The sequence below is a fragment of the Pteropus medius genome, unplaced genomic scaffold, assembly GCF_902729225.1.
Source record: "Pteropus medius unplaced genomic scaffold, Ma_sr-lr_union100, whole genome shotgun sequence".
In the NCBI taxonomy this organism is placed as follows: Eukaryota; Metazoa; Chordata; class Mammalia; order Chiroptera; family Pteropodidae; genus Pteropus; species Pteropus medius.
Genome location: NW_024349801.1, coordinates 15,377,971 through 15,389,003, shown reverse-complemented (window position 1 = coordinate 15,389,003; position 11,033 = coordinate 15,377,971). Strand labels below are relative to the sequence as shown.

At 35.0% G+C, this 11,033-nt stretch overlaps 1 long non-coding RNA gene across 1 annotated transcript in view; it reads left to right on the top strand.

Annotated features, from left to right (window-relative positions):
• The first annotated feature begins 1,336 nt into the window (after positions 1–1,336).
• Positions 1,337–11,033, top strand: part of LOC120623014 (uncharacterized) — a 153,234-nt gene continuing 143,537 nt past the window's right edge. Inside the window, exons 1-2 of the long non-coding RNA XR_005658623.1 lie at positions 1,337–1,410; positions 5,945–6,036. This is a non-coding gene — a long non-coding RNA (uncharacterized LOC120623014). The remainder of the gene's footprint in view (positions 1,411–5,944; positions 6,037–11,033) is intronic.

The following is an 11,033-nucleotide window of genomic DNA, read 5'->3' as shown; positions in this document are numbered from 1 at the left end:
TCACCAAATCTCATGGGTGAACCAGCATGGATCCTTCTCACTTCTCACACACTGTTTTTCCCTACTGTTCTCTTACTCTTCTTCTTTATCCTGCCTAAAGCCAGCAACCTCCTTTTAAAAATGTTCTATTCTAAACAATGACCCTCAAATTTTTATCTTCATATCTGGGTTTAAATTTGAATGATAAGAGAAGGGCTGACACGCTTTTCGATCTAAAGCTTGGGGATGTAGTGTTTGGTCCTTAGTTATCTCCAAATGGAGGTTCAACTTGCACCACGTGCTCCACCCTCTCATCTACACAACAGCCTTAAGGAGTGGATTTCATTGTGCATGTGACCACTTTTAGATGCATAATCTGAAACTTACATATGAGGTTAAGTATTTCGATGATGGTGAACTGGTATTATCCTATCTAAATATTTACAGATTTGTTTGTTTCCCCTGCTATATTGACTCTAAGATAAGTGTCATATTTCTTAGCCACAAATGTTTTCAATATGATAAAGGATGTGGTACTTATATTTGGAACTCATAGGAACAGTACAAGAAGTACTGATTATCGATCTCTGTTGCCATCTAGATAACCAATGAGAGAGCACTGTTCAATGGATTTCTTGGAGAAAATGAGGTTTGAACTGAACATTAAAGGATGCTTGGGGTTCTAACAAAACCCTTAAAGTCTCAGTCATATGTTTGCATTTCAGCACCACCACAAATACTTTGACCAGAATGAAATTATTTATTGACTCTCATTTTCTCACCTGTATTTCCTCTTTTGCTTGTAGCCAGTCATTCCTAGCACAGTGCCTAACACATTGTAGGCTTTCAGTAAACATTTGTTGAACAAAAATTAAGCTGCTATAAATTTACAATGCAGATGGCCTCATTATTATAGTAAAACTCTTGTATATGGCTTTCTATTTGCCATATTGCATGAGACTATATCACAGAATGTCAATACTAGAAGATAAGTTCTAGGTCACCCATATTCTTCATTTTTAAAAGAGTAGAAACTGAAGCTCAAATCGGGGGTAGTCAATGACTTAAAAGTTTGTATATTAGTGCTAAAAGAGTCATGTAAGAAAATGAGATCAGATGGTAAGTAGAAGTATGTTTACAAAGTTTTTTAGTCCCAAATCAGAGGTTTGCCCTGGAAGGCACTGTAAAATACCAAAAAGTTTAAATCATAAGTATGAAAGGGTGCAAGGGAAAGTATATAAAAAGAAAATAAACAACCAAATGACCAGGTAAATCAAGAGTTACTCTTGTACTAATCAGTGGTTTTTCTTCATTTTTATTTTTTAGGTATCCCTTTTTAAATAAGCTTTCCACTTAAGAGCTGCTTATAAACCACAATTGCTTGCATCCTCATTGGATTAACATCACATTGCCACTAGCAATGGCTAGACGGTAAGGGTCATCTCTATGGTTCTTATTAAACAGGAAATTAAATCGGAACTTAAACTGGTACCAACTTGCGCCAATGCAAGGAGTGCTGAGAAGACAAATCTGCTGAAAATCGTGTTTCCTTTATTCATCCACATAGTAAAGCCTTTTGAATCTTACTACATGCCTATTCTTTTTCTTAGCTCAGAATACAGTGGGGACAAAAATTAGATAGAGTACCTCTCATGGAAGAATCTAATGAGCAGGAGAGACATTAATGAATTAATCATATGAATAAAGGCATGAAGACAAACTGAGATAAGCACAAGGAATTACAGGATAGTGACCCTGTAAAGTGCACAAGGCAAAAAAATCCCTTCCACTTGCATTTTGGTGGTAGCAGCTGGGAAGACTTCTTGAAAAGTGACATGAGCCAAAACCTAAATTATGAGAAGAAATTAATTTGGTGAAAATTATACACACACACACACATATGGTGTATTTAGCTTAGTTTAGAATAACATATGGAACATAAGATTTTTGTTTTGTTTTATTTTGCATTCAGAGCAAGAAAGATCATCCTTTTTAATAAGAAAGAATAGTAACTGTTTACCAGGATGCATTCAAGTTCATGACTAACTTGTGTACTGACTTAATGGTATTGCTTTGAGATCAATACTCTTTATTCCAGGTATATGTGTTTAGCAAAAGCACTCAGTGGTGCTCTCTACTCCAAGATATAGTAGTAGCTAAATCTGCTGAAGCAGAGGGAAAGTACTTTTTTTTAATGCAAGATAGAAACAGAATGAGAAGTATATAATCTCCCGAAATATCATTCTGCTTTCTGCAATGATAACATAGGCAGAAAGCAATATACTCCTTAATAAAAAAGAACTTCTTAGCAAAGTAAGCATGCCAAATGCTTGTATTTGCATATATGGATAGCCTCCCATTTTAAAATCATTTGGAAATTCCCTACTCCTTAATAAAAAAATCAAAATTACTAGTTGCAGAGTTCAGAGGAAAATGTACTTATAAGTACTCTTGTAATCATTCTTGGTGAAAGTCTTTCTTGAACTCAATACATAAATTACCTATTGGGCTGAAAACAGAGGGCATTGTTAAAAGGAGAACATTTGAGACCTTAGCTCATTAGGCTGAATGGTCAGGTAGAAGGCATATTTTTAATGTGCAGAAAGATGGGTAGTAAAGGATCTTGGAAGGCCCCTTGAGACCAACAGGGTTAACCATATACATGTTCATTCATACATATCTAAGATAAGCATCCTTATGAAAAGAGTATATTTCTTAAAATACCTGAATATTAAATCCTAAGAAATCCACAGTCTAGGTAAAGACAAAAGGATCAATTTAAAGTGGAAGTTATTGCTGTTTATTTGTGTTTGAAGGGAAAATTCACATTTTAAATGTTTGTCCCCAAAATAGAGCCAATCACATAAATGACATCTGAATAAGACATTTATATTTGGTAAGCATAAATTCACACTGAAATACCATTTCCCTAATAACCACTTTAGTTGTTATTCTTGTTTGCCCTAGAAATACTAATGCAGTGATAATAAGAAAGCATACTTATATTTTCCACTAAATTTAGAATTTTAGTAATTGAAACACAGATGCAGTGGCTTTGACAGGAAATTAATTTGGTGTTAAGTGCCCTGCTAGTGTTAGATATACATAGTTACTCAGCATGGACATATTGCTTATACCAAGGGTAATGTATCTATAACACACACACACACACACACACACACACACACAGAGGAATAAAATTGAAAACGCAAGATAAATGTGGGTTGACATAAGTGGAAGTATTTTTAATTATATAAAATATTACCTTATAATTTATTTTCAATTATTATAATCTTCAAAATTTTCTATATTTTTTCAATAACCTGTAACATTTACCTTGGTAGCAAACATCAAATAAACATAATATATTTTTTAACTAGTATTCTTTTAATGCCTAACATTTTTTCTCTTTCCTGTAGATGAAAGAGATAGAAAATATGGGTTGAAATCTCAGTTTCTCTTTACTTTACAGAACCTTAAATGTTGCTTGTTCTCTTAACTTCTCTTCCTTTCTTCCCTCCTTCCCTCCTTCTTTCCTTCCTTTCTTCCTTCATTCCTTCCTCTATTCCCTCCTTCCTTCAAAAAATATTTACTTGGATTCTATTATAATCTAGGCACTACACCGTGTATTGAAAAGTCAATGAAACGTCTAATGAGATGGATTTGTACCCTCATAGTGTTTATAGTGTAGTAATACTACAGATGTTAGTAAATAATCTCACTCGGTAATTAATTTAAAGGAAAATTAAAAAAAAAAGATCCAATATTAAAAGAGGTCATATCATGGCCTAATGGGTTGAGAGTTTCAGAGAAGACCTTCCTGAAGAAGTAGCTTTGGGCTAAGATTTCAAGGATGCAAAGTATGTTGGTCTGAGGTTATTCCAGACCATGTAAATGATCTGCACAAAGACCTAAAGTGACAAAATACATAGCAAGTTTTGATATATGAAAATGTTGGAGATACAGAAAAAAAAAAGAATGTAAGTAAAACTACAGAGGATAAGCCCTGCACAGATAATAGGTTATGCTAAGGAATTTTGTCTTTAGCCTAAGAAAAATGAAAAATCCTTAAAGGGTTATATTCATGGGAGTTGTGTGGACAGAGTTGCATTTTTAAAAGATTGTTCTATCTCCTCTGTAGAAAACAGATTACATGATACAAGAATGCACTCTGGGAGTTACAATGCAATTCTACAGACCCAGGCCAAATATCATGTTAGCTTGTATTAGAGTAATAGTCAGCAGTGCAGAGAAGAGGTGAGAGTTTGAGATATTTATGAAATAAAATTTGTGTGAATCATTGCTAGATGAGGCTAAGGCAAATGACTAGTATGACTCCTAGTTTTCCAAATTCACTTGTATTCACACAAGAAGAATTGGATAAAGAGTAGCACAAAATGGCAAATAAAATTCAAGAATGTCAGAGAGGAAACTGGACATAAAATATAAAATGCCAGTCATCATAGAGTAATTGAAGCCATAGTCATCCATGAGTTCGCCTGGGAAAAGCACATACGAAGTATGTATTAATCAGTAACAAACAACTCAAATCTCATTGGCTTAGCATAAAATTTTTCTTTTTCTGCAAAAAATGTGTACACGTGTGTGTCTTATTTCATGTGCATTACACAGTATAGATGATCGAGGTGCTCAATTCATTTAGTTTCTCTAAGAACTAGGCTGATGGAAGCTCCACCATCTTGTAGGTCAGTGAATCTCAAATGGGACAGTGCCCCCTGGAGGATATTTGGCAATGTCAGGATATATTGTCATAACTGGAAAGAATGATATGGGAAGCTAATGGGTATAAGCCAACAATGCTGTTAAACATCCTACGATGCAGAGGACAGACCCTGTGCCAGCCTGCGCTCACATTCAGAATCACCTGGATCAAAATGCCCGTAGTGTCAAGGCTGAGAAACCCAGTTGTAGCTGCACCATCAGCACATCTTAGGTCCCACAGCAGGGAAATTGACTGACAGCTCATCATTATCCTGAAAATAATCCACATCACTTCTGTCTATGGCCCGCTTACCATAGGCAGTCACATGCCCCTGCTAGAGTAGGAGGAGGAATGGGAAATGTGGTGAAGTAGATGACATATTTTATAAGCACCGCCGGGACTGCTGTGATCTGAAACAGGATCCTGCTGTAAATGCGTTGTACCATTGGAGGCACATCTTTAAGTTACCGTGTTAGAGTGCCTGGCAGTGGGGCTGAGCCTGAGTGACATCTCATCCAGGTATGAGAAGATACATGTGAGTCTGCCAGTGAGTTCAGGCTGAATTCTGCTTTTGCCTCCAGCACGGAAACCCAGCAAAAGGCAATATATTAACTTTCCAATGTAATTTTCTCAGATATGTGTGAAAATGGAATTCATTATACTTGAGAATTGAATATTAAAGATAATTAATGACTTTGGCAGCTCTTTTATTCTCAGCATTAGCTGGGAAAATTCCAAATATTCACCAAAGGAAGCAAGTTTTCTACTTTCCAAGTCATTTCTTCAAGTGGAACAAGTGACTGAGAAACTATAGGCATTATTTTTAACTCCAGAAGATTCTTTAACTTCTAAAATAAGAGAAAAAAATAATTTTGGAATGCATTATAATGAAATGAATTTCATCATTGGATTGTCTTCTTTTTCTAGCAGATATTTCCTCAAAGTTAATATATTTATAATTATTAAAAAAAAACAACAGAATATAGTTGTGAAGAGAACAGGCTTGAGAGTCACTGGCCTACAGTTCTGACTCTGCTTCATTATAGCTGTATGCCCCTGGGCCCTTGGCCCTTTAAAGATAAGTATGTTTCTTTATTTTTGAAATAACTACCCACTTAAAAGAGAAAGTTGAACATGTTTTATTTCGTATCAAAGATCTTGGCATGTTTCCAACATATAATAAATACTTACTGCAGGTTATTACCATTTTATTATAATTATTATTATTTATTTTAATTTCAGGTTAAGCCATTCATCCCTTGGTGGATGAGACAGCGTATCAAGAATGGCTTCATGTTGGCCTTGGATGTGCAGCTGGGGACTTTTCGGTCAAAGTAAGAGATTTGCATTCTACTTTTTATTTGTTCGATAGTTATTTTATTGAGTCCATGCATCAGTCAGCGATGAGAAAGGAGATAGAAACTCAAATGGTGCGATGATGTGATGAATCACGGTTAACTACTAAAAGAGGTTAAAGAAGACTCTCTAACAGGTCCAGAAATAACAAATGCAGAAAGCAGCAAATATGTTTACGCTGATGGAATGTGAACAATGGAAGAACTAAGAATTTAGAAGGTAGCTCCCCGGCCATAGCCCAAGGCTAAGATGTAATTCTTGTTGAAAGAATGTGGCTGCCACAGAAACACAGACTGCTAGTGACAATGAAATGCCCAAGAGGATGGGCCAGAGCTGGTTTGTAGCAACCACTCATCACGTGGCTTAGAAATTTCTCATCCTGGCTGCTTTACCTTTTTCTTATCGATCGATTTGTTGAAAGAAACCACATTGGAGTCGCAGAGGGAAATCTGGCTCTCCTGTCTGAGTCTTCTAGTATCTCTCCAGTGCCCTCTATCCGCACACCTCACACAGAGCCAGGCGGTAAAGGAGAAATGTGTACAGGGTCCAGTTGTGGCATTATTAAGAGGGAGCTGAAAGGCAGTAACTGATCAGTGGCACAGGCAGTGGTATGCTGGGGCTGGCTCTGCCAGCTGATGAGAGCTGATTGTCTGCATCCCTCCGTGTTCTCTAGTATCATGTAGAGAGCTTGAAATTGGCCGTAGCAGAAATATTTACAAAACAGAAATCAGCAAACAGTATAATTCAGTGCTTGACGTTGTTGTCATTGTTCCTGGAGAGCCAGTTTATGAGCACCATACCACTGGGCACAGCCTGCTTTACAGAGAACAAACATGCTGTAAAAGACAGAATCCAGTTTTTAAAACTTACTGAAATGTATAAAGAAGCAGAATAGTTCATTAAAAAAAAATAGCCCTGGAGTATGGCAGCATAAATTCTGCTCCCAACCATTTTTTTTGAATTTGTATGAAAAGGAATATCATCACTCTTAACTAAAGTTTCTTCATCTGCAAAATAGAGAAAATAATAAGACCTAATCTAGGATTGTCTTGAAAATGGAGTGAGATAAATCTGGTAAAGAGACAGGCATAGAATAAGCCCTAAGTGTGAGAGGGATGATGGGGATTAACACTGTGCAACTTTCCAAGGAAATTGGCTCAATATTTTAATATCGAAACTGAGCTAAATGTATCCTACATAGACTGACAGAGATACTAATTACAGTCTTCAAAAAGTTTGCATTACAATTTATTAAAACATGTTTAAAATAGTCTAAAAGCATTATTAGTCATTTGAAAGTTACTATTCATAGATTAAAAATCTGTTAAAATATTTATGTTACTTAAGCCAAGAGCTCAATTTCTGAAAAACTGTCATAAGAGTCCATCCATAAGAGGAAAACATTTTATGCCCAATTATTTTTAACATATTATTTATAATGGTGAAAAATCATGAAGTAGGAGATTGGTTCAGTAAATTATGGAATAGTAGAAAGTATTTGGAATGTTGTGCAATGCTTCGAATAATGTTTATTAAGTACTGGCATAAACATAGAACATGCAAATAATGCAAAGAGAAAATATGCATATTTTGACTACAACTGTGAGAAAATATGACTTTTAAATGCTTAAATAAATGTCTTTTTGAAACAATGATGATAAATGGATCTTGCATAATGAAGTAAGAGAAATTATTTACATCATATGCTAATGATTTCCTGCTACCACATGACTAAACAGTAGGTACCGGATATACCTAGAAGCAAAGGGGAGGGAAAAGAAGTTTATATTCATCTGTGTGTCTATCTGTCTTCTTTCCTCTTTCTCCTTTTTCTTTCTCTTTCTTTCTCTCTCTCTCTCTCTCTCTCCCTCTCCTCCTTCCTTCCTCCCTTCCTCCTTCCTTCTTTCCTTCCTTCCCTTTCTTCCCTTTCTTCCCTTTCTTCCCTTTCTTTCTTTTCGTTCGTTCGTTCGTTTGTTAGTATATGTATGTACCTGTCTATCACAGAGGAATAAATGTCTGTATTTCTGTCATATGTATTTCTTTCTGTTTGCAGAAATGCCATAGGGAAAATGGGGATACAATAATTCTGCGATTCTTTTCTATGTGTATAACATGTAGTTTTAACAGAATGTGAGAAGCTTGCTGAAGTTGAAGAATTCAGTAGGTCTGTTAGTCTCATCTTCCAACCAAGGTCCTTCATAGTTTCTCTTCTTACCTGTAGTGTATCCAGTGATGTTAAATCCATACCCATGGAAAGCCCATCCCATTCTGCATTGTTTTTTATTTTTTATTTTTTATGAGAGCTCTTCTGTATGGAAGTTGTGTTCTCCAGGCTTCTCTATTCAATTCTAGACCAAATAGTCTTAGTTTTTTACAGAAGCTCTCATTCAGCATGGGGTTTCAAATCTGTTATGGATTTTGATAGTTCTTACTTATACTTCAGTTTACCAATGTTCATTTTATAATTTGTTAGCAAGGATTGAACTCGGAACTCTGACAGCAGAATGTAGACAGGGTTACCTATCCAGTGCTGGCAAGGCGAAATACATTTTAGCTCAGTTATTTAAGTCACATGAGCGTTCACATCCAGCTCCACTTAGGTTTCTCCCTGATACTTCAAGTTTTTTAAGTCATGAGATTAGATAAGGAAAATAGATACAGGTAGGATATATATAGCATAGAAAATTTCTCTTGGATGCTATCGACAGTATCCTTCCCCCGAATGTATTAAGAAACATGACAACTGACAGTGAAATGAAATGAAATGAAATAATGGAATACAATTCGTGACATCTCAAAGTGATCTTTCATAAACCTTTATTTTAATTCTTTGCTTTTAATATTATTCATTACCACCGTAGAGTCTCTAGGAAATGAAGTTAATGGACTAAAATGTTTGAGTTTTTGTTTATTTATTTCAATGTTTATAGTCATACCTCTTAAGAGTGCTGTCTTCTTGTGATTTCAGATTGTTTTCTAGCCTAGTACCAAATCCAAGGAAAATGTGTATCCTAAAAAAGCATTGGTTAAATGCAAGATGAATTAATACTGGCTCTTTAGGATAAACAGTCACAGAAATAAGGATGCATGTTGGAATAACATATCCTAGTCTCTTTCTCAACCTTTAGTGACTCTTAATCATGCCCTCTGCATGATCTAACCCCTGATTCCCTTTAGAAAATATTTTTCTATAATTTCCCTCTTTGTTCCATGTGATTCAGCCATATTGGCTTTTTTACTGTCCTTTGATCACACCATGTACACACCTACCTGATTCTTAATGCTATCTGCTCAGTGAGCTCTCCGATGACCCTATGTAAATTGCATAAACCATCACTTGTGATTTCCTTTCTCTCTTTGCTTTTCAATACTCTTATTACCTAATATTTTAGTATGTACCCCTAAATCTTTCTCTCTCATTGGATTATAGCCTCATGTATACAAAAACTTTTTTTTTTTTAATTGCTGCAACCACTGTGCCTGGAACACAATAGATACTGAGTAAATACTGAATGAACGAACGAATGAATGAATAGGTAATGCTAAGAATTACAAACCTGAGACCTAAAGCAGTTAAATACTTCTAAACTTAACAAGACTAGAAAGTGGCAGATCTAATTTATCGGGACTGTTAGCAGCTCAAGATACACCATTGTGACCTGTGCTAGGTTTCCATTAAAAATAGTTGGCTTTTAGGAAAATATCACAAGGTTTTTCAAATTAAGAGAATGTTTTAAAATCTCTGGTGTGAAAAACACCCAAATCAGGTAGAAATCTTAATCTCATCATGCTAAGTGATGGTAAAATATGACATTGTCCTGGAATGCCTAAAATTAAATGTGGTGGCCCAGGAAGAATGGGTTTGGTTTTGCCTGGGTTTCTCTTCTTCTTTATCACTGATTAACTTTATCTCAGTCACAATCAAATTCCATGTGAATTGTATCAAGATTGGTCACTTTTTTCCTCAGGATTCTTTTATTAATAGTTCAGGAGTGTTAATCGTTTCTGATAAGTGTAAGTCTCTGTTTTATTTTTGGTTCTAGGACTACATTTAAATTTTAAGTCAAAGGATTTTCACAAAATATTATTTCTTTCATATGTTCTGAATAATGTTACTTCTTTTTACTTATAAAACTGTGGAATCTTAAAAATTAGGCATTTTCTAACTATAAGAATTCTTTAGTATAATGTGCTAAGGGAAGAATTGTTCCTCTCTCTCTCCCCTTCTTCTTCCTTCCCTCCATTCCTTCCTTTCTTCCTTCTTTTCTTCCTTTCCCTTATTCGAGATGAGTTATTTCTTAGAATCCAATTTTTTAAAAAGGGTATGCTTAATCATTATGAAAATGAGATCATTGCATTATTAAAAAAGCATCTCATATACTTAAGAATTTTAATTAGAAATGCTGTATTTTCACAATGATGTCATTAATTTCCCACCTCTTTTGCAATAGGTAAAAACATGTTATAATAGAAAGAATACTTGCCTTGGAAAACCTGAGCCAAGGTTTTATTCTCATTCTGGGGACAAAATGCTTAAGATTTCTCATCCCCAGGCTCCATATTCTAAAATAGAATAGATACACTTATCTCAAAAATTCTTATATGACTTCTATGAGATAAAGTAAAACACGGTGCCTGGCAGGAATATTTTATGAACATTACCCAACTTTCACTTTAAAGTGTCCCCAGCTTACTTTTTCTGCTTTCAATCTATTGCTTTACTTGTCTTCTGTTTCGTAACTCTAGAATTAATCATAATAAAACATTCTATGGCCTGTTTCTCACATACTTTAGAGGAAAAAGATACTACAGATAACTATTAAATCATGGATAAATACCACCTTTCAAGGATAATTTTAACTGTATAACAATGCCATCATCTTCTACATACAAGTATCAAAATGATATCAGCAAAACCAAGTTAGCCAAATCAATAATATCAATGAGACAGTCCCAGTTGAAAGACCAGAAGATT